We start from the raw sequence: 22,371 nt of genomic DNA on the forward strand, positions 1-22,371 counted from the left end.
TGAGTCACCGTCTCCTGCCCCAGCCCCCCAACCCCCTTTGATAAAGAGCACACTTTCCTCCAATCTGTTCTCAAAGAATGACCTTTGAGGAGGCGGTGGAAAAGTCCCTGTAGCAAAAGTGTGTTTATATGCCACTACAGCCTCCCCGTCGGTGTGTCAGATGTGACAAACAAGCCGTAGTATCGCAACGATACAGTCTCAAAGCTCTCATTCCGATGCTAATGTGCATCGATCCGGCTCCGCCACCCGTCGGAAATTGCAGCCATTTGTCACCATCGCAACACCTTTATGATCAGTACAGCCAATGTTTAATCAGCGGACATTTTAAAATGTAACAGGAAGTTACAAAGACGCGGTGAATTGTGTGTTCACCCTTTGGTGAAACTTGTAGGGAAGTGAAGGGTGAGGATTGTGTAGACGGCACGCCTCACACTACTTGAATGGTTTTAACGGTCGTACAAGAGTAAAATTAGAATTTAACGGTAAAGTATCCGAGCAGAGGCGGATTACTGCTTGCACTTAATAGGAGACCCGCTTCCCGTCGATGTCGTTGCGGCGTGCATTTCCTTTGTATTTTAATTGGCGTCGGCTTCATTATGTAGTTCAGCCTCGGTTCTCCAACGTCCCCTTTCTCGAACAAATCGGTTTTCGAACGAAAATCGGTATTCGAACGCCCCCAACAAAACCCGTAAATAACAGAACGCGCGCGACCCGACCAGCTGACCCACCCACAATGCGCTTTGTTATTGTCAGTTCGAACGAACCCCCCCGCCAAAAAAAAAAAACAAAAAAAAAAAAAACGGAAATAACATAACCCGCGCAGGCCGACCAGCTGACCCACCCACGACCCGCTACGTTATTGTCAATTCGAACGAACCCCCTCCCCCCGAAAAAAAAAAAACTGTAAATAACATAACTCGCGCGGCAGTTGATTCGGTTTTCGAACAAATCGGTTTTCGGACCGCCTTCTAGAACGGATTGATTTCGAGAACCGAGGCTCTACTAGTCGTAGTGGTACTGAGTAGTAGCCGGAAGTACCTGAAATAAACTTAACTCCAAATCTTCAACCTTGTAGCTCCGACCAACCAATTAGAGGACAGGAAAACGCTGATGTCATGCCCATCGTTAAAACAGTTCTACTACATCCGCATTATTATTATTATTATTACTATTGTTTCTGCAAGAATACTTTTTATGTGGTACCACGAATCAAAACAGTATTGTGGTTAGCAGTGCTTTGTTTTGTGTGGAATAAGAAACATTGTAATTCACGGGTGTCAAACTCAAGGCCCGGGGGCCAGATGCGGCCCGCCACATGTTTTCGTGTGGCCCACGGAGGAAAATCATCTGTGTCAGCTTTTATGATTCCTCTGAAAATCTGGACCAAAAGTTCAAATGATGAGATATTATAAGCCTTTTTGTGTTGTCAAACATGAATAATGGCTGGAAAAAAAGTCATTACCCTTGATTTCTGATTCTCAAATTAGTTCATAAATTTCGGGTGTAAATATGATGCGGCGATGAAAAAAAATTGATGGTTTCGCAGTCGTAACGGCCCTCTGAGGCCCACGACAAAAATGAGTTTGACACCCCTGGTGTAATGGATCACTGTCTATTCGACTGAGGGGAGCCGCCATTTCGGGGCGCACCCCCCTCTGCTGGCGACCCCAAATTAACGCCCCAACTATCTCTGCGACGTTTGTGTCCATCACGTGGTCCAAACCCAGAAAAGAGGTGAGCAGAGTCCCTTGCGTATGCTGCAGGTTGCTGGCATAATAGTTTCATCAAACATTTTTTGCAAGTTCATGTTCAAGCAGCGTGCCGGAAGCATCTGACGCTTGGGGATACATTTTTAAACGGAACGCAAATATGCACACGGAGATTGATGAAGTCATTGGAAGTGTAGATTTCCAGCTGCGCGAGAGATTGCAGCTGTCGTACTCCGTCCGGTCCGCGCGCGAACCGTTCCAATCAACTCTCCAAAATCATTCACGGTCGCCGTCGTCAATGGCGTGTTGCCAGGGCGACCGCCAAGGAGCCGATGCGTCACGCTCCGGGTTTCGGGTAGTGTTCCGTAATCGGCCCCCACAGCCCGTCTGTTAGTCAGACCGGCTCCCGTCTGCCCGGCCGGGCCGATCGGCTGACGGCGTCTCCGCTTCCATTCGGACCGGATCACTTCTGGCGCCGCGTCTGACGGGCACTTCATTGGATTTGCGGATGGAAAAGACCCAACGACGGTCATCCCCCTCGCCATGTATCAGGGATGAGGACCGGGTTTCGCAACAAATATGGAAAACCGACGGGTAATTAACGCCCCATCCAAACCTTGAAAATATTTTTGATTGTTTCTAATAATAGATCAAACTATAAAATACCGCAGTTAATATTTGTTTCAAACTCCACTGTCATTATTATGCTTTAAATAATTATCTTGCAGATTATTTGACATTCAAAAGTGCACCTGAAGCGCATGTGTCCAGGCCATGGTCTCTCTTTCACTTCCGCTAACAACCCAGGCTAAACTTAGCTCCTCCCCAACTCAGAAAGCTTGCCTCTCAGTCAACCTCTAAAGTATTACTAATGTTTCAATTATCGCTTCTCAAATTGCATATTTAGAAAGGGCTTTGCCAACATCTTGTGGCGTTTTAAACACAAAACTGTTATTTTTTCAGCGAATAGGTGAATTTGCAAAGAATGATCCCGGATCAAACCATATGTGGGTTGGGGGGGGGGGGCCTTGTACATTGACGGACGGTATGAAAATTCAATCAAACTAAGCATGTTATGCCAAAAAGTCATCCTTGTTTGTAATAATATATCAGAATATAAAGTCATGTCATTATCCAAGCCGCTTATCCTCACAAGGGTTGTGGGAAAGGTGGAGCCTATCCCAGCCGGCTTCGGGCGATAGGCGGACTACACCCTAAACTAGTCACCAGTTAGTCTCAGGTATATGCTACATATGGGCAGCACGGCGTGCTCAGGTGGAAAGCGTTGGCCTCACAGTTCTGAGGTCCCGGGTTCAATCCCGGACCCGCCTGTGTGGAGTTTCTATGTTTTCCCCGTGCCTGCGTGGGTTTTCTCCGGGCCCTCCCGTTTCCTCCCACATCCCAAAAACATGCAACATTAATTGGACACTCTAAATTGTCCGTAGGTGTGATTGCGAGTGTGGCTCTTCGTCTCTATGTGCCCTGTGATTGGCTGGCAACCAGTTCAGGGTGTACCCCGCCTCTTGCCCGTTGACAGCTGGGATTGTTCCAGCACCCCCGGCCAGCCTTGTGAGGATAAGCGGCTAAGAAAATAGATGGCTGGATATGAAGGAATGTATGCTCCATGACCAGTTGTGCGTTGCCCATGTTGTTGTGTTGAGCTGTTCGTCCACGGCTTCCCGTAGCAATAATAACGACCCCCAGGTAACGTTAGCGCATGGGAAATGTGCATATTATACAAGACTCATAACACACACTGTATTAAAAAAAAAAAAACATACACAGGTAGGCACATGCCTCACTAATAAAGCAAAAGCACAGCCGAATGACCCATAAAGGTAAAATTAAGAAACAACCATCCAGCCATCCGTCCATGGTGGAATAGAATAGAATCGAATAGAATAAAAAATCAAAAAATCAAATCAAGCAATAAAATCATGCTAAATGGGCTTTTTGACTATTTTTCATGTTTGGTAAGACAAAAATGCTTGCAATATCTCCAAGTTGTTATTCATGACACGCCAATTTGAAATTTTAACAAAAATTCCCGGAAGTAGACACGCATGATTTGCCTTCGTGGGCCACGTTAAACCATCTGGCGGGCCAGATCTGGCCCGCTGGGCCTTGAGTTTGACACCTGCGCTCTATCAGATGAAATAAATACTACGGAAGGAAAAAGTATTGCGTTACAATGCTGCGAATGAAGAAAAAAAACAATCCAGATGATGGCGCCGCACATCCATTTGTAATAATGGATATTTGTATTTTTTATATTTATATATAATTGACATAATACAAGTGTATTATGACATGCAGGAACACAAACGCAGTAAGTAGTCCGTGAATTTCGTTTTTGGGCCTCGGGCGGAGGTACGCGCCTCCATTGCACGAGAGATCGCAGCCGTCGATAATGTCAAATATTGTACGCACGTGCATCTATTATTACAGTATTATTAAAGAGCCCCGGCCAGGTCAAGTTTTATGTTCCAACAGACAAAGACCAGACCCGAGCAGGGAGTCCGGGCTCCTCGGCGGAGACTGAAACGAGCTCGCCGGATGACTTAACAACCCAAACTCATGCGAGGAGATAAACAGAAACGCAAACAGGTATTAATCATCCCCTACGGGGGACGGAGTGGCAATAATTACTGTCAGATGGAAGCGCTTTTTTCGACCGGCGCATCTAAAGACTGGACGCGCGCTCGCTCGAGCAAATATAGAAATGCACATATGTAAACACTTAATCACTCATACATACTAACGTGCTGTTTTTTTTTTTTTTTTTTTTTTTTTGACACGCGGTATGCGCAGGCACGCGTGCACAAATGCAATTTTCGTTCTGTTTATTGTCTCCCGGTTTGGCTTGAGTGGATGTGATTAGATGCCACGGGGTACATACGCTTAATTTTATAGATAGATAGATAGATAGATAGATAGATAGATAGATAGATAGATAGATAGATAGATAGATAGATAGATAGATAGATAGATAGATAGATAGATAGATAGATAGATAGATAGATAGATAGATAGATAGATAGAGAGATAGATAGATAGATAGATAGATATGTGGGTGGATGGATGGATGGATATAGAGAAGAAAAAGAAAGAAGGATAGATAGATAGATAGATAGATAGATAGCTAGATAGATAGATAGATAGATAGATAGATAGATAGATAGATAGATAGATAGATAGATAGATAGATAGATAGATAGATAGATAGATATGTGGGTGGATGGATGGATGGATGGATGAGAAGAGAAAGAAAGAAGAGAAGATAGATAGATAGATAGACGATAGATAGATAGATAGATAGATAGATAGATAGATTAGATAGATAGATAGATAGATAGATAGATAGATAGATAGATAGATAGATATGTGGGTGGATGGATGGATGGATTAGAAAAGAAAAAGAAAAAGAAAGAAAGAAGGATAGATAGATAGATAGATAGATTAGATAGATAGATAGATAGTAGATAGATAGATAGATAGATAGATAATAGATAGATAGATAGATAGATAGATAGATAGATAGATAGATAGATAGATAGATAGATAGATAGATAGATAGCTATGTGGGTGGATCTAGATAGATAGATAGATAGATAGATAGATAGATAGATAGATAGATAGATAGATAGATAAGTAGATAGATAGATAGATAGATAGATAGATAGATAGATAGATAGATAGATAGATAGATAGATGATAGATAGATAGATATAGAACATATTCATTCTCACTGCACTTCGTCACATGAACCCAAGATGAGAAAGCGCCGCGTTTTGCGAAGGAGTCGGCGCACACCCGTCGCCACGCCAATTAAATTGCAGTATAAATTTGCTGGACTCGGTTTCCGTATGTCGTGTGACCGGAAAAGCCAAGTAAGTATTCAACGCTTCTTCTCCCCCCCCCCACCCCCACCCCCACCCCCGGCTTATTTTCCGGCCAAAGATTTTGTGCAAATGAAGCCTGTGGGGTTGAAGGGGGGGGGGGGGTTGAAGAATCGTGGATATTTGAAGGCGAGTGCCTTCCTTTAATCCATCCATCCGTTTTCTTTGCCGCTTATCCTCACGAGAGTCGCGGGGAGTGCTGGAGCCTGTCCCAGCTGGCAACGGGGCAGGAGGCGGGGTCGACCCTGAACTGGTCGCTAGCTAATCGCAGAGCACATAGAGACAAATAGTCACGCACTTGGGGGGGCAGCACGGTGGATCAGCTGGTTAAAATGTTGGCCTCACAGTTCGGAGGTTCAATCCCGGACCCGCCTGTGTGGAATTTGCGTGTTTTATCCGTGCCTGCGTGGGTTTTGTCCGGGCTCTCCAGTTTCCTCCCACACCCCCAAAACATGCAACATTAATTGGACACTCTAAATTGCCGTAGGTGTGATTGTGAGTGCGGCTGTTGTCTGTCTCCATGTGCGCTGCGATTGGCTGGCGACCAGTTCAGGGTGTACCCCGACAGCTGGGATAGGCTCCAGGACTCCCCGCGACCCTCATGAGGATAAGTGGTGAAGAAAATGGATGGATGGATGGATGGATGGATGTTTATGGGATGTGGGAGGAAAGCGGAGTGCCCGGAGGAAACCCACGCAGGCACGGGCAGGGCAGGTGGCGGGGTTCACCCTGAACTGGTCGCCAGACAACCGCAGGGCACAGAGAGACAAACAGCTGCACTCACAATCACACCTCGGGGCAATTTAGGGTGTCCAATTAATGTTGTATGTTTTTGGGATGCGGGAGGAAAGCGGAGTGCCCGGAGAAAAGCCACGCAGGCATGGGGAGAACATGCAAACTCCGCACAGGCGGGGCCCGGGATTGAACCCGGGTTCTCAGAACTGTGAGGCCAACTCTTTACCGGCTGATCCACAGTGCCGCCTTCAAGTATTTTTTTTTTTTAAATAATTGAAACGTGTTTCAGAGTCACTGACGGCGTAGTGGTACACACGCCTGACTTTAGTGCAGTCAGCATGGGATCGATTCCCGCTCAGCGACGGTGTCGCCATCTGCCCCGCGACCGACTGGCGACCGGTCCGGGGTGTCCTCCGGCTCTCCTGTGACCCTTGTGAGGATAAGCGGCTTGGATAATGGACGGATGAGATGTGTTTCAAAACTTCTGTCCAAATAATTCGCCTGCAGACTTCAAATGGGGGCGTGAGTGTAGTATGTGTGAGTGCCATTTCACCAATAATCATATTTGGTGTCAAACTTGTATAATGTGGGATGCACGTCGGTGCAGCAGGGTCCAAACGATAATTTATGTATGTCTGACTGCTCGGCTGAGTCTCTGAGTTAAATCCAATGTGCAAACCCTCAATCTTGCTGTCAGCGGCGTTTGATGCTTCCTGTGTTCCTCAAGGGCCGCCTGGAAGGAAATTGACGGAGGACCGTCCGAGCGGGCCAAGGCAGCAGTCGGTTATTCCATAAATCCCGACTCGAACGAGGCCACGTCGGAACCCAAATGGGACCCAAATGGCTCAGCGGCGCCGGAGGTGTTACAGTCAGCAGAGCCTTGTGAGCAGACTCACGTCAGCGTATCTGGAGTATTATACGCAATATTGATGTGTATAGTGATGCTGCTGTCTATGAGGAGTTATTGCGTGATTTCATCTACATTGAAATAATTGGCGGCGCGGTGGTTCAGCTGGTAAAGCGTCGGCCTCTCCGTTCTGAGGACCCGGGTTCGATCCCGGCCTTTCCCCGGCCAGTCCGGTTTCCTCCCACATCCCCAAAACATACAACATGAATTGGACACTCTAAATTGCCCCTAGGTGTGATTGTGAGTGTGGCTGTTTGTCTCAATGTGCCCTCCGGTTGTCTGGCGACCAGTTCAGGGTCTACCCCACCTCCTGCCTGTTGATAGCAGGGATAGGCCCCATCACAACCTCGCAACACTTGTGAGGATAAGCGGTGAAGAAAATGGATGGATGGATGTTTTTGGGATGTGGGAGGAAAGCGGAGTGCCCGGAGGAAACCCACGCAGGCACGGGGAGAACATGCAAACTCCACAGTCCCTCCACAACTCCCCGCGGCCCTCGTGGGGATAAGCGGCAAAAGAAAATGGATGGATGCATGAGATTTGGAGGACCTTGCGGGTGGAGTTGTAAATATGTACGCGTAAAAAGAATCAGAGAACGTCTTAGAAAATGAGCTTCGCTAGCGCCTTTACGGGTGTGACGCCATCACCCAAAATGTACCGAAAAAGGAAAAATATTATATAAAATAATGAATTAATATGAATAAGATTATCTTAAAAATGGGAGCAAAACTTAGTGTCGCCTTTGTCATTTTCTTTATATTTTAGAGGTACCTAAAATTCAGTTGCGCCCCCTGGAAAGTATTTAATTTAATAAGAAAATATTTTTAGCATTATAAGGTAGCGACGCACAAAATAAAAACAAAAAAAAAATCACGCGTGAACTTGAAGAAGCGATTTTGGGTGAATTTCAGTGATCATACTGAAAAATGAGTCCTCGTCAGAAGCAGATATTCGAGACGAATGAGGAATGATGAAAAATTGCATTGTTTTTCTTTTGGCTTCCATTATGGATGAGTTTGACTCATTTTAATTTTTTTTTCAATTTTATGATCGATCTTAATGGTGGAAAAAGGTAACATTTTAAATTGCCCAACGACAACTCACAAAACCGGGTTCTATTCTATTATTATTTTCATTTTTTTTACATTGGTGCTCCTCTCCGAAAGCAATTTTGCGATCAATACGACCTAAAATATTGCAGCCGCATTTTTCCTGACAGGGCGCAGCGCGCGATTAAACCGCATACGTCAAAGATGAAACTCGAACCCGGGGAGGGTTTTCGGATCAGTTTGGGAAGCGGAGACGATTCCCCCTTGTGTGCTTTCGCAGCCGTTGGGCGTAAAACAAAACAAAAGCCCCCCCCCCCCAAAAAAAGGACTGCAAAGAAAAATGAAAATAAAAAAAAAAAATCACACACAAACCAAGGCAAATGTCACAATTGCGTTCCGCTTTCCCCGACCGGACCCGTGACTTGCTCGAAGGTTTGCATGCACACCCTTAAAGTAAAAATAGAGCTTGGTGAGGAAGCTTCTTTGTTGTCAGTGGACGTAAAAAAAGTGTCACAAGCGATACGTTAAAAATGGATTTAAACGGGGATGTTTGCACACATGGGGACAAGGAGGAGTTTTACCGGCAACTTTTGAGGGGATTTTTGGACCCCATTAATGTCAGAGCCGTCTTTGGTCAAAACATACTCCTTGAACGAAGGTGACACACGCAAATATATTAAACAAACATTTCATATTTTCTAGTCTGCGGTAATCACGCGACACTTTTATCTGGGAATCGATCAGGACATTTGCGGCGCCAGGTGAGGACGGACCTTGATGGACCTTTCCGACTGGGGATCTTAAGCTCCGCCCCCTTGGCCATGTCCCACAAGTTCACAAAATGGCGATTGAACAGAACATGTTTGAACTGGATTCTCTATCGCGTATTCCAGATAATATTGAGGTATGTTTTTTGCAAAATGCGTCAGAGTTCTAGAGAGAGGTCTGTATGATATGGACACGGAATTAAGATTTCGGACGGAGCGGGACGCAACGTCAGAGTTACGGCGAATCGTTGCCGATCGATGCAAAAACATTTTGATGCCTCACAAACTTCATATTGAAACAACAGGATCAAATAGTGGAATTGTACTGCGCGTGTAAAGCAGGGTGAGTACTTTTTACTTGGAAAGCTCACGTTCCCCAAGCGCAACTGAGGACCATTTCCTTCATAATGTTAACTTTTCCAAGCGCCCGCTACTGGCAACCAGCATTGCTTGTGGGAGAACATGGCGGCAGGGGCGTGTCAAGTCACGTGTCAAGACAATGCGGCTATCTGATTGGCTATTATTGTACAAGTGATTGACGGGTCAGAAAGATCCATTGTGAACACCATGGAACTCTTCCAGCAACACACCTCATTTAATTGATCATAGATCATTCTCCAGTTTTTCTTTATCAAATATCCAGTTCAGCTCACATTTCAACATTTTACCCAAACCTTTTCCTTTTTTTCCCCCCTCTGCCGTGGTGCCCTATTCTCAATTCAAATATTGGGAGACAGCGGGGGGTGTTTGAAAACTTTCTTCAAAAAGCCGCGGGTCACAAATGTTAGCAGAATCCTTTAGACGCCGCAAAACAATATTGTTCTGTTATTCATAGCTAAAAAGAAAATACACATTCAACACGTACATAAGCTCAACGCGACTCGAAATGTGGCCAGGCTATGAATCATTCTCGACTCAACTATATTTGGTCCTCTTTTGAAAAGCTGTTGCCCATACCCCCCCCCGACCCCCACCCCACTTCGCCCCCAGACCCCTGAAAATTTCATTTTCAGGCGAGTCTCAACTTTGAGCCGAGCCGGATTGAAGGAATAAAGCAAGGCGGGCGCAGAAGAACCGCAGTCATGAGGGGCCATGGGGGCAGCACAGGCGGGAGATGAGAAAATTAGGCATTCTCCTCGTGTGCTGCGGGAGGGGGGCACGGGGGGGGGGGGGCACCTCCAGCATCCTAACATCAAAGAGGAGAGGGATATAGCTTTAACCTTTGCACACCGGGGCTTTGACACCTGACCTCAATAAAGATACTCGTTCTCGAGGTTGCACACGCGCGTCACGCCGCCCTTTTTTTTTAGGTCGACCGAAAAGTACCGCGCGTGTTTGTTGCAGGTTTTCGTGTTTGGAGTCAAATTTCTCGACGTGAATCGAGCGACGAAGGCGTTGAATACTTCCTTTGTCTGAGCTGCGTGAGGAGCTTTCGGTGAACTATTGCGGTTTCGGCCCTTCGGGGAATCGTCAAGACTTTGGAAAATGGAGATGGTTGCGACCACAAGTTCGAATACTGGCGTGACTCTTTTTCAAAGGTAATCTGTACAAATTATAATAAATAATCACATTTGATGACCTAATTCCCGGCCTACAGAGTGCACCTGGTTATAAGCGTACCGAGTACATCTGTAAAGGAAATAACATTTGGTACATACGTACGCCGCAGCTGTGTAAAAGCCGCAAGTGCCCACATTGAAACCCACATTCAAACACGAGATATATAAAAGAAAAATGGTACACAGAAACAGTTTAACACTAGCGCCGCGCATAAGCTAAGGCTAATGCTAATCCTAACGCTAACAGTTTCCAGTTAAAATAAAACTTACCGGTAAATATCACTGGGACACGCCAGTAACACAGCAGCAACACACTAGCACAGCGCTAACACCGTCTCATTCTTACCTTTTCTGCTCCAGTGCCCCCTTGCGGCCATTAGAAAAAATGCACAAATTAGCCCAACACTAGCGTTAGTGCTAGGGTTAGCTGTGTGCGTTAGCACGAGCATTAACGCTAACAGGGCCGGTTAAAATAAAGCATACCTGTAAATATCACTAACACACGCCAGTAACACAGCGGCAACATGCTAGCACAGCGCTAATGTGAGCCCAGCACTAACAGGGCTGGTAAAAGTCACTTCCTTGGCACATATATTCCACCGGTCCTTTTCCGCTCAAGTTCCCCCTTGCTGGCGTTAGAAAAAATGCACAAATTAGCCTAACACCGGTTAGCACTTGCGTTAGCAGTAGCACTAGCACCGCGCTTAAGCTAGCACAGCACTAACGCTAACAGGGCCGGTTAAAATAAAGCATACCTGTAAATATCACTGAGACACGCCAGTAACACAGCAGCAATATGCTAGCACAGTGCTAACGCGAGTGCAGCGCTAACAGGGCTGGTAAAAGTCACTTCCTCGGCACATATATTCCGGTATCATTCTTACCTTTTCCACTCGAGTGCCCCCTTGCAGCTGTTAGAAAAAATGCACAAATCAGCCTAACACTAGCGTTAGCACTAGCGCCACACTTAAGCTACTGCGGCACAAGCACTAATGCTAACAGGGCCGGTTAAAATAAAAATTACTGGTAAATATCACTGGGACACGCCAGTAACACAGCGGCAACACGCTAGCACAGTGCCAACCTGAGCTCATCGCTAAGAGGGCTGGTAAAACTAACTTCCTTGGCACGTATATTCCACCGGTCTCATTCTTACTTTTTCCGCTCGAGTGCCCCTTTGCGGCCGTTAGAAAAAAAAATGCCCAAATTAGCTGCATCACCGCATAAACCGCAGGGTTGAAAGTGTGTTTGCATGTTCTCCCCGCGCCTGCGTGGGTTTTCTCCGGGCACTCCCGCGTCCCAAAAACATGCAATTGGACACTCTAAATTGCCCATAGGTGCGATTGTGAGTGCGGCTGTTTGTCTCCAAGTGCCCTGCGATTGGCCGGCAACCAGTTCAGGGTGCGCCCCGCCTCCCGCCCGTTGACACCCGGGATGGGCTCCAGCACTCCCGTGTTCCTCGTGAGGAGAAGCGGCTAGGAAAATGGAAGGCTGGATATTTTTATCCCATTCGCGTTGAACTCTCAAGCGTCAAGCTTCCATGAATAATTTCCGCTCCACCGTCCTCAGCGTGAAACTTGTCGGGATCTCGGGGGCGCTTCTCAAGGCTCTCGCTTCGGTTCTTTTGTCGGTTCTTCAGAGGATGCAGGCAGCGGCAAATATATGCTGATACACGCTTGCGCAGTCCTGCCGGTGCGGGCTTAGAAAGCCGCAGGCGGACTGACTTAATCTCGCATGATGTCAAAACATCTTTAATGTGTTTTAATATTAGCACATACATTATCAAAGGATGTCCCGTATGGTTCGAGAGGCAATTACTAAATTCCACTCTCGAGAGGCCGAGCAGTTTTAGTTGCTGCCGGAGTGACGGTCTGGGTAGAAAATTGAAATTAAATCCCCCGCACGACTCTCGGCCGTCCAAACGTGAGAACGTGAACGCGGTTGCTCGTTTGTCTATCGGGACAACGGACAATTCGTCGTGTGTATGCTTGACGTTCAGTTTTCGTCAAACGATGTTTGCATCGGGCAATATTTATGGAAACGTTTTTCAAACGTTGTTTTTGGCGTGGTTATGGGGGAAAATCTGTCCCACCGGGATTTGAATTGGAAATTCCACAGAAAACCGGATTTGAATTCAAAATGTAAAGCTGGTAAAACATTGGCCTCACAGTTCTGAGGAACCGGGTTCAAATCCCGCCTGTCTGGAGTTTGCATGCATTATTTCCCCGTGCCTGCGTGGGTTTTCTCCGGGCACTCCGGTTTCCTCCCACATCCCAAAAACATGCAACATGAATTGAACACTCTAAATTGACCGTAGGTGTGATTGCGAGTGTGGCAGTTTGTTTCTATGTGGCCTGTGATTGGCTGGCAAGCAGTTCAGGGCGTACCCCGCCTCATGCCCGTCGACAGCCGGGATAGGCCTCCGGCACTCCCCGTGACCCCCGTGAGGATAAGCGGCATAGAAAATGGATGGATGGATATTCCAGTGGAACTTTTCAATGTTAACAATTCAACCGGCTACAATTCGCTGTCCGAAATTCACCGTTTGTGCCACCGGGCGGGGTCGCTTCAGGTCAGAACCGAACACCCAGCCAATCGCTAGCGCTAATGCTAACGGTAACAGGGCCGGTTAAAATAAAACTCACCGGTAAATATCACCGAGACACGCCAGTGACGCAGCGGCAAACACGCTAGCACAGCGCTAACACTAGCTCAGCCCTAACAGGGCCGGTAAAAGTCACTTCCTCGGCACATGTATTCCACCGGTCTCGTTCTTACCTTTTCCGCTCGAGTGTCCCCTTGCCGCTTCAAAGCGTAACTGCAAAATTCAAATTCAATTTCAAATCCTAGCGGCGGATATTTATTTTCATACATGATCATTTCCGCGCAGGTCTGCAGCGCCAAAGATAATAAAAATGAAACAATTTTAAAAACTATGACGGTTGGAGTCTCCGCGGAGCACGACTTTGTATCTGTCAAGCGAGTCGGCGGACACAAAGTGCGCGGGCCCGGCTCGCCGGTTAAGTGGTTCTGTTTGTCTCATCTTTACGCCTCCGTGGCCAGACGAGTCTCAGCCATTTGTCCCAAAATAGCGAGTCGGGACTTGGGATGCACACTTAAAGCTGCCGCGCCGCTCAAAAGATGTTTTATACTTTGGGCGAAACTTGGTCAAAGAATTGGGCGGCACAGTGCGCTAGTGGTTAGAAGTCGTGCCTCACGGTTCTGAGATTCAGGCTTGCAAACTCGACTCGGGTTTGTGTGTTCTCCCGCGCTCGTGTGTGTTTATTTTTTCCTCCCTGTAGATTTTTGCCGTCCTCCTCCGACATTAGCCTTTGGTCTCCTGTCCTCGTCAGCCATGTTCCCTGTGTCGACCAATCAGCTCCCGCCGGCCGCTCGCGTCTTGTCGTCTTCTTCTTGTGGTTTCTTTCGATCTGTGTCGGGTTTTTGTTGTTCCAGTTCTGTGGATGTTTCCCTTGTTTTGTCCTGTTTGCTGTTGTCGCGATTATTTTGTTTCCTTGTGTTCCTTTGTGACTCTGAATCTTGATTCCATCCACCCAGAAATCTATCTATCTATCTATCGATCTAGGAGCGAATCTAGCGAGTCGAGCTAGCTAGCTATCGATCTAATCTATCGAGCGAGCGAGCGAGAGAGCGAGCGAGCGAGCGAGCGAGCGAGCAGCTATCGAGCGAGCGAGCGAGCAGCGAGCGAGGAGCCGGCGGCGGGCGGGCGGGCGGGCGGGCGGGCGGGCGGGCGGGCGAGAGCCAGCCACCCACCACAGAGCGAGCGAGCGATCGAGCGAGCGAGCGAGCGAGCGAGCGAGCGAGCGAGCGAGCGAGCGAGCGAGCGAGCGAGCGAGCGAGCGAGCGAGCGAGCGAGCGAGCGAGCAGCGAGCGAGCGAGCGAGCGGCGGCGGGCGGGCGGGCGGGCGGCGGGCGGGGCGGGCTGCGCGAGCAGCCACCCACCCACAGAGAGCGAGCGAGCGAGCGAGCGAGCGAGCGAGCGAGCGAGCGAGCGAAGCGAGCGAGCGAGCGAGCGAGCGAGCGAGCGAGCGAGCGAGCGAGCGAGCGAGCGAGCGGGCGGCGGGCGGGGCGGGCTGGCGGGCGAGAGCCAGCCACCCACCCACAGAAGCTAGCGAGCGAGCGAGCGAGCGAAGCGAGCGAGCGAGCGAGCGAGCGAGCGAGCGAGCGAGCGAGCAGTAGCGAGCGAGCGAGCGAGGAGCGAGCGAGCGGGGCGGGGGCGGGCGGGCGGGCGGCGCGAGCCAGCCACCCACCCACAGAGCAGCGAGCGAGCGAGCGAGCCAGGAGCAGCGAGCGAGCGAGCTAGCGAGCGAGCGAGCGAGACGAGCGAGCGAGCGAGAGAGCGAGCGAGCGAGCGAGCGAGCGAGGATGCGAGCGAGCGACGAGCGAGCCGGAGGCGGGCGGGCGGGCGGGCGGCGGGCGGGCGGGCGCCAGCCAGCCACCCACCCACAGACGAGCGAGCGAGCGAGCGAGCGAGCTAGCGAGCGAGCGAGCGAGCGAGCGAGAGCGGCGAGAGAGCAGCGAGCGAGCGAGCGAGCGAGCGAGCGAGCGAGCGAGCGAGCGAGCGAGCGAGCGAGCGAGCGAGCGAGCCACCCACAGAGAGAGCGAGCGAGCGAGCGAGCGAGCGAGCTAGCGAGCGAGCGAGCGAGCGAGCGAGCGAGCGAGCGAGCGAGCGAGCGAGCGGAGAGCGAGCGAGCGAGCGAGCGAGCAGCGAGCGAGCGAGCGAGCGAGCGAGCGAGCGAGCGAGCGAGCGAGCGAGCGAGCCGGAGGCGGGCGGGCGGGCGGGCGGCGCGAGCCAGCCACCCACCCACAGAGCGAGGAGCGAGCGAGCGAGCGAGCGAGCGAGCGAGCGAGCGAGCGAGCGAGCGAGCGAGCGAGCGAGGCGAGGAGCGAGCGAGGAGCGAGCGAGCGAGCCGCGGCGGGCGGGCGGGCGGGCGGGCGCGAGCCAGCCACCCACCCACAGAGCGAGCGAGCGAGCGAGCGAGCGAGCGAGCGAGCGAGAGCGAGCGAGCGAGCAGGAGCGAGCGAGCGAGCGAGCGAGCGAGCGGCGGCGGGCGGGAGGGCTAGCGAGCGAGCGAGCGAGCGAGCAGCGAGCGAGGCGAGCGAGCGAGCGAGCGAGAGCGAGCGAGCGAGCGAGCGAGCGAGCGAGCGAGCGAGCTGAGCGAGCTAGCGAGCTAGAGAGCTATCCGGCTTCGGGCTTTCGTCGGCTTGCGGGCGGGCGGGCGGGCGGGCGGCGGGCTTCGGGCGCTAGCCAGCCACCCACCCACAGAGCGAGCTAGCGATCGATCGATCGATCGATCGATCTATCTATCGAGCGAGCGATCTAGCGAGCGATCTATCGATCTAGCTATCTAGATAGCTATCTATCTATCTATCTATCTATCTAGCTATCTATCTATCGATCTATCTATCTATCTATCTATCTATCTATCTATCTATCTATCTATCTATTTATCTATCTATCTATCTGTCTGTCGTCGGTCGGGCTGTCTGTCTATCTATCTTCTTCTTTCTTTCTTTCTTCTTTCTTTCTTTCTCGATCCATCACCACCCACATATCCGATCGAGCGAGCGAGCTAGCGAGCGAGCGAGCGATCTAGGAGCGAGCGATGAGCGAGCGAGCTAGCGAGTCGATCGAGCGATCGAGCTATGCTAGTCGATCGATCTATCTATCGAGCTAGCGATCTATCCTTCTTCTTTCTTTATTTCTATTATCTAGCTATCGAGCGATCTATCTATCTATCTATCTATCTATCTATCTATCTATCTATCTATCTATCTTTCTTTCTTTCTCTATCCATCCTTCCTTGCCCCCCCCCCCAAATATGAGTAGGACGGCGCAGTATACGGTAGTTCTACCACCCAAATAATCATCATATTGTGAGAATAAAACTGAGCATTTTCGTGTTGGAAGATATTTGCAGATATCCCGAAAAGATCACAAGTCAGCAACGCATGGCGGGTTGCACGAGAAAACGAACGGCAAGATTCGGATGCGCTCGGCGTTAATTTGCTCCACCCAGTCGCTCTTCCTCACCGTAACATCGCGAGCGTGCTGTAAAACATCTAAATGAGGCCCACCGGGGATAGAGCGACGCGGCGGATTCCGAAATAAACACCGGTAGCCTGAATAAATGCAGCGTCGTGGCGCTACTGGGACACGCCGGGTGACAACTCAGCACCTGCTCGACTGCTTCCGAGGCCATTCGGGGACGCGTTGCCGTAAACGGGCAGAGTGAGAATCCGTGTGAGTAATTGGACCGACTTGGATGCAAATACAAAACGGCCGTGAGGCTGCAGGGGCGCGACGTTATTTGATGCGATCTTCGCACGATCGCGGCCTGTTCACACCCCTTTTAATGGGCTCACTTTGCACTCCCGTGCGTGGCGGGGACACCGTTGCATTGTGGGGAGTCCCCACAATGGTCGCGTGTCGTGATCTGATTGTTTACACGAAGCTTGTCCCATGAGGCAAATGGAGCTCGGAAGTGCCGGTCAAACAAACCGTTCTTCAATGCTAAGTCAGTTCGAGATGACGCGAAAATACATCATTGAGCACGACGCCCAGAGTTTTGTCCGATAAACATTTAGAAGGTGATGATAAACGAAGGTACGTGAAAAAATGAGAGAGACTCAACATAGAGGACCCATATTTAATGCAGAAGTCGATGTTTTCGCCGATAAGAAATTGGACCGTTAACCCGCTTCCGGTTGTCTGGACAACTGGATCTACACATGGATCTGGTGAGTCAATCGTTGGGATTTCCACGGAAGAATTTGAAAGCATAGAAAAGTCTGGACGCATACAAATACTTCGTTGCTGGATCTGTTCGCAATCAGAAATAATTCCCACAAAGTGATGGAGTCACTCAGATTTTTTTTAAGACAAATACCAATATTTAAAAAAAAAAAAATTACCCCTAGTTTTACACAAACTCGCATTCATTAACTATGATTGGGGGGAAAAAAAGACAGCGAGTCATCTCCAACGTGCACAGAAGCGTGTTGCGGCCACATGTTAAACTTCGGTAAACCTCTCCGTGACAGACGGTTTATTTTCTTTTTTTAAAAAAACGTGTTGGACTCATTTGAGAACATTGAAACACATTGAAGAAAAGAAAATAAACCAGTGGGATAGGCTTCAGCCTCCGTACACGGAAGCATGTTGCGGCCACACGTTAAGCTACGTAAACCTCTCCGTGACAGACGGTTTATTTTCTTTTTTTTTAAAAATGCGTTGGACTCATTTGAGAACAATGGATATTAAAAAATAAAAAAAACGTCTGTCGGGGAGAGGTTTACCCAAGTTTAACGTGTGGCCGCAACACGCTTCCGTGTACGTTTGCGATGACTCCCTGTCATTTTTCTTTTTTTAAACGCATTGTCCTCAAATGAGCCAACTTGGCATTCTAAAAACTTTTTGGTAATTTGAAATTTAGAAGAATAATTCCTACCTGAAATGAAGTCGTGTGTATTTGGTTGAGCGCAATCCATCACGTTTAACAAATTGAGCTTTTCCTCATTTCATCTTTGGAGACCTTGTCGAGGGGCGAAAATAAGCTTTTGTCACAGCAGTACACTCATGGCCCACGACTGGGTTTTGCCCTGGGCCCCCAATGACTAAATCCCCCCCCCCCCCTTATGTATATGTAAGTCACCCCTATGTTGTATGTTCATGTGTGTGTTTAAAAAAAAGAAAGAAAAAAAAAATATATATATATCATATGTAGGGCGGCACGGTGAATCAGCTTGTAAAGCTTTGGCCTCACAGTTCTGAGGACCCGGGTTCGATCCCAGCCCCCGCCTGTGCGGAGTTTGCTTGCGTGGGTTTCCTCCGGGCACGCCGGTTTCCTCCCACATCCCAAAAACATGCAACATTAATTGGACACTCTAAATTGCCCCTAGGTGCGATTGTTGTGAGTGGGACTGTTGTCTGCGATTGGCTGGCGACCAGTTCAGGGTGTGCCCCGCCTCCCGCCCGTTGACAGGTGCGATAGGCACCAGCGCTCCCCGCGACCCTTTTGAGGATAAGCGGCAAAGAAAATGTATGGATGGATGGAAAACATGTTACACCCAAATAAAACCTGTATTCTGTACTCTACTGATGAAATTGTAATATTTTAATGACAAGGGTGAAATTTTTTTTCTCAATTGAACTTCCATCCATCCATTTTCTTTGCCGCTTATCCTCACGAGGTTCACGGGGAGTGCTGGACCCTATCCCAGCTATCATCAGGTCAGAGGCTTGGTACACCCTGAAGCGGTTGCCAACCAATCGTAGGGCACATAGAGACAAACAGCCGCTCTCACAATCACACCTATGGACAATTTCATCAGTAGAGTACAGAATACAGGTTTTATTTGGGTGTATTGTGTTTTCCATCCACCCATACATTTTCTTTGCTGCTTATCCTCACAAGGGTCGCGGGGAGCGCTGATGCCTATCCCAGCTGTCAACGGGCAGGAGGCGGGGCACACCCTGAACTGGTTGCCAGCCAATCGCAGACAACAGTCACACTCACAACAATCGCACCTATGGGCAATTTTGAGTGTCCAAGGAATGTCGCATGTTTTTGGGAAGTGGGAGGAAACCAGAACGCCTGGAGAAAACCCACCCAAGCACCGGGGGGAAATGCAAACTCCACAGAGGGAGAGGTGGGATTGAACCAAGGTCCTTAGAAGTGTGAGGCCGGCACTTTCCAGCTTATCCACCGTGCCGCCACACACACATTCTTTTAATTCAATATGAGTCCCACATATGAATCATTTTTGGCCTCGAGCGTACCGTATAGATTGTTTCCCCTCGCCACGACGCAATTAAAGTATCAACACGCAGGTGGCTCACCTATGAGTCTCCCTTTAGTGCGAGCCCACATCGCAGTTTACAAACATGGCGCCGGGCTCGCTGGGGAAGTGTAAATTTGCACCCCCCGAGGAATTCTGCCCCTTTAGGATTATTAAAAACTATGCTGACATCAGCTGGACCAGCCGAGTTACTGCTGTTGTCTAATGACGGAGGCTCCGAAAAGACCCCCCCCCCCCCCCGGGGGGAGATGTTAGCCTATTTGTTAGTTGTCCAAACGAACAGGTGGACGGCCGTCGAAACGATAGAAACGAGGGAACGCGGCACCGAGGAGAACTAATGAGGCGGCCGGTTTGAAAGACTTTGCGGGCCCGAGCGCAAGAACGAGCGGGCGTGGAAAGACAACCTTGCATAACCTCGCGAGGACGGGGGGGCGGGGGGGGGGGGGGACACTGAAGGATGGAAAAAGGAGCAGGCAGGGAAAGTAAATGAGATTGTGGGGGATGGGGGGGAGGAGGAGGAGGAGGAGAAATGGAGTGTGTTTGAAAAAAATAAGAGAAGGTTACGGGAGGCAAGGGAGCGACGAGGACCGAATTTCGAGCGGAAGGGCCGGTTGAGGACGGGGGAGGGGATGAGGGGAGGTGGGGGCGTGACCTCGCGTGGAGATCACCTCAAGGTTGTTGGATAAAGATGGCAGGGGGGGGGGGGCGGAGAGGTCCGCCGTGGAGTGAATGGAGGAGAGATGAGAGGGGGGCGGCGTCGCCAGCCGGGGAGGAAGAGTGACACGGGCCGCTGGAAGTGAGTCAAGCAGCCTCGGAGCCGCTCGGAGCCGTTTCTGTCTGTTTGTTTGTGAGAGAGAGGGGGGGGGGGGAGAAGAGAAAAAGAGAGAGAGAGAGAGAGAGAGAGAGAGAGAGAGAGACTTGGACAGGAGTGATTAAGTACAACGAGGCGGCCCACCAATAAGCAAGCAGGCCGCGTTCCATTCCTTAATGAGTTCTCCATCCACCCCCCCCATGTGCATCCTTTATTTACCGTCCTTTACATTATCTCATTATCCCCCCCCCCCCCCCCCCATCGTCCCATTAATCATTCATCTTGCATTTCCCGACGTGTCCTCGGAAAATATTGGAACTGAAATATTCTGGCTCAATGACTTCTTTTCTTTTTTTCTTTCTTTTTGTATCCGTACAATCCCACCTCTTTTGTTTCCATCTCCCCCCCCCCCAACCGTGGCGAGAGAGAAAGCAGGAGAGGACACGCCGTGTCACACTTTGTTATGTGGAACACTAGCGTGGCTCATTTTCACACATTTAGAAGTCTCGTCTTCGCACAAGGGGAAAAGCCTTCAAGGCGCCGGTGTCCAACTGAGGGCTGGGGGGCGCGATCTGGCACGCTACACCTTTTTTTACGTGGCCCAGTGACGGAAATAAAGGGTTCGTGTGTCTCGCTGAATGGATTTGCACGAAATCTGTATGGAATTTTTTTTTCACTCTATCGATCCATCCATTTTCTTAGCCGCTTATCCTCACAGGGGTCGCAGGGAGTGCTGGAGCCTATCCCAGTTGTCAACAGGCAGGAGGGAGGGTACACCCTGAACTGGTCGCAAGGCACATTGAGACAGAAACAGTGGCACTCACATTTACACCTAGGGGCAATTTAGAGTGTACAATTAATGTTATTTTTGGGATGTGGAGGGAAACTGGAGTGCCCGGAGAAAACCCACGCAGGCACGGACGGGGACAACAAGCAAAGGCCACACAGGTGAGACCGGGATTTTAACCCCAGTCTTCAGAACCGTGAGGCCAACGCGCTACAGCTGCTAACCGTGCCACCGTAACCCTAACCCAAATAAACAATCTCATCCATCCATCCATTTTCTTAGCCGCTTATCCTCACGAGGGTCGGTTAGGGCTTTTCTACGACAGGTGGTCATTTTTATTGTTGCAAATTTTACTTGCAGTATAAGTAAAAAAAGTTTAGCAGCCTTGTACATCAATGGCCGAAAAGGCTGAAGCTCCTGTCTGAAATCCGATCGAACTCAGAAAGCAGTTACGGCAGCCGGTGAACCCGATTGGAGGTTTTTGATCAGGTGACTTTTCTGTCCAACATAGGGGCGGGATCATCGCGCACGAGCATCTTTCCCAAAGTGAAAAACGACGATCAGAACGTCCTGCAGAAGGGAGCTTTTGCGTTTCGGCCGTTGGGTCACTTGCATGTGACAGTACACCATCACGACAGTCTGCGTATTCTCCAACACGTCGAAAGCGGCTCATAAAAACTCTCTGGTGTCGTTTCTGAGCGGTATCTCCACTCGCCAGCACGCAGCGACGAGTGAGGAGAATTCTCCCGACGTTGTTTTGTTTGGCTGTCCTTGGCCGCCTCTCGCCGCTCGACGATATTGACGGCGCGAGTCCCGCGGAGCTGATTTACTGCAAATGTGGCGACGCTTGACAACGCTGCGTTCGATGAGAACGAAGAAGCCCTTCCATTTGGACGCCGTGGCCGACCGCTGATTTTAAAAAGTTTTCCCACGCGTGCATTTTCCTACTGCGGGCTTCGGTGGATGGAAATGTTCAGCAAACGTGGGAAAACATTACAAGTTCCCCTTCGGTACTTGAATGTATCATTTCCAACACATGAAAAACGGTGAAAACTTTCTCGGGGTTTCATTTTTCAAGCGTTGCCGTGTGACAGTCGCGCCCAAGCACTTGACTCGAACTGAACTGCCGCCTCGTGCCAATTAAATTAACGCTAGTTCGATGGCGTTGATGGGATTAGAGTCGGGGAGAAGTTAGTCCGGTCTGGACGTGGGCCATGGATCTGGTTCTTGCGACATATCGTCGGGTCCCCTCAGCCAGCTGGCAGCTGCTGTTGTACTTCCATGATTTACTGCAATCACTCCCTTATTTAGTGGATTTTATTTATT

At 49.6% G+C, this 22,371-nt stretch overlaps 1 long non-coding RNA gene across 1 annotated transcript; it reads left to right on the forward strand.

Annotated features, from left to right (window-relative positions):
- The first annotated feature begins 3,882 nt into the window (after positions 1 to 3,882).
- Positions 3,883 to 22,009, forward strand: LOC133512709 (uncharacterized). Its single transcript, XR_009798265.1, has 3 exons — positions 3,883 to 4,316; positions 7,071 to 7,225; positions 21,557 to 22,009. It is a non-coding gene; the product is annotated as an uncharacterized LOC133512709 (long non-coding RNA).
- The last annotated feature ends 362 nt before the right edge of the window (positions 22,010 to 22,371 follow it).

Source organism: Syngnathoides biaculeatus, chromosome 14, assembly GCF_019802595.1.
Source record: "Syngnathoides biaculeatus isolate LvHL_M chromosome 14, ASM1980259v1, whole genome shotgun sequence".
NCBI lineage: Eukaryota > Metazoa > Chordata > Actinopteri > Syngnathiformes > Syngnathidae > Syngnathoides > Syngnathoides biaculeatus.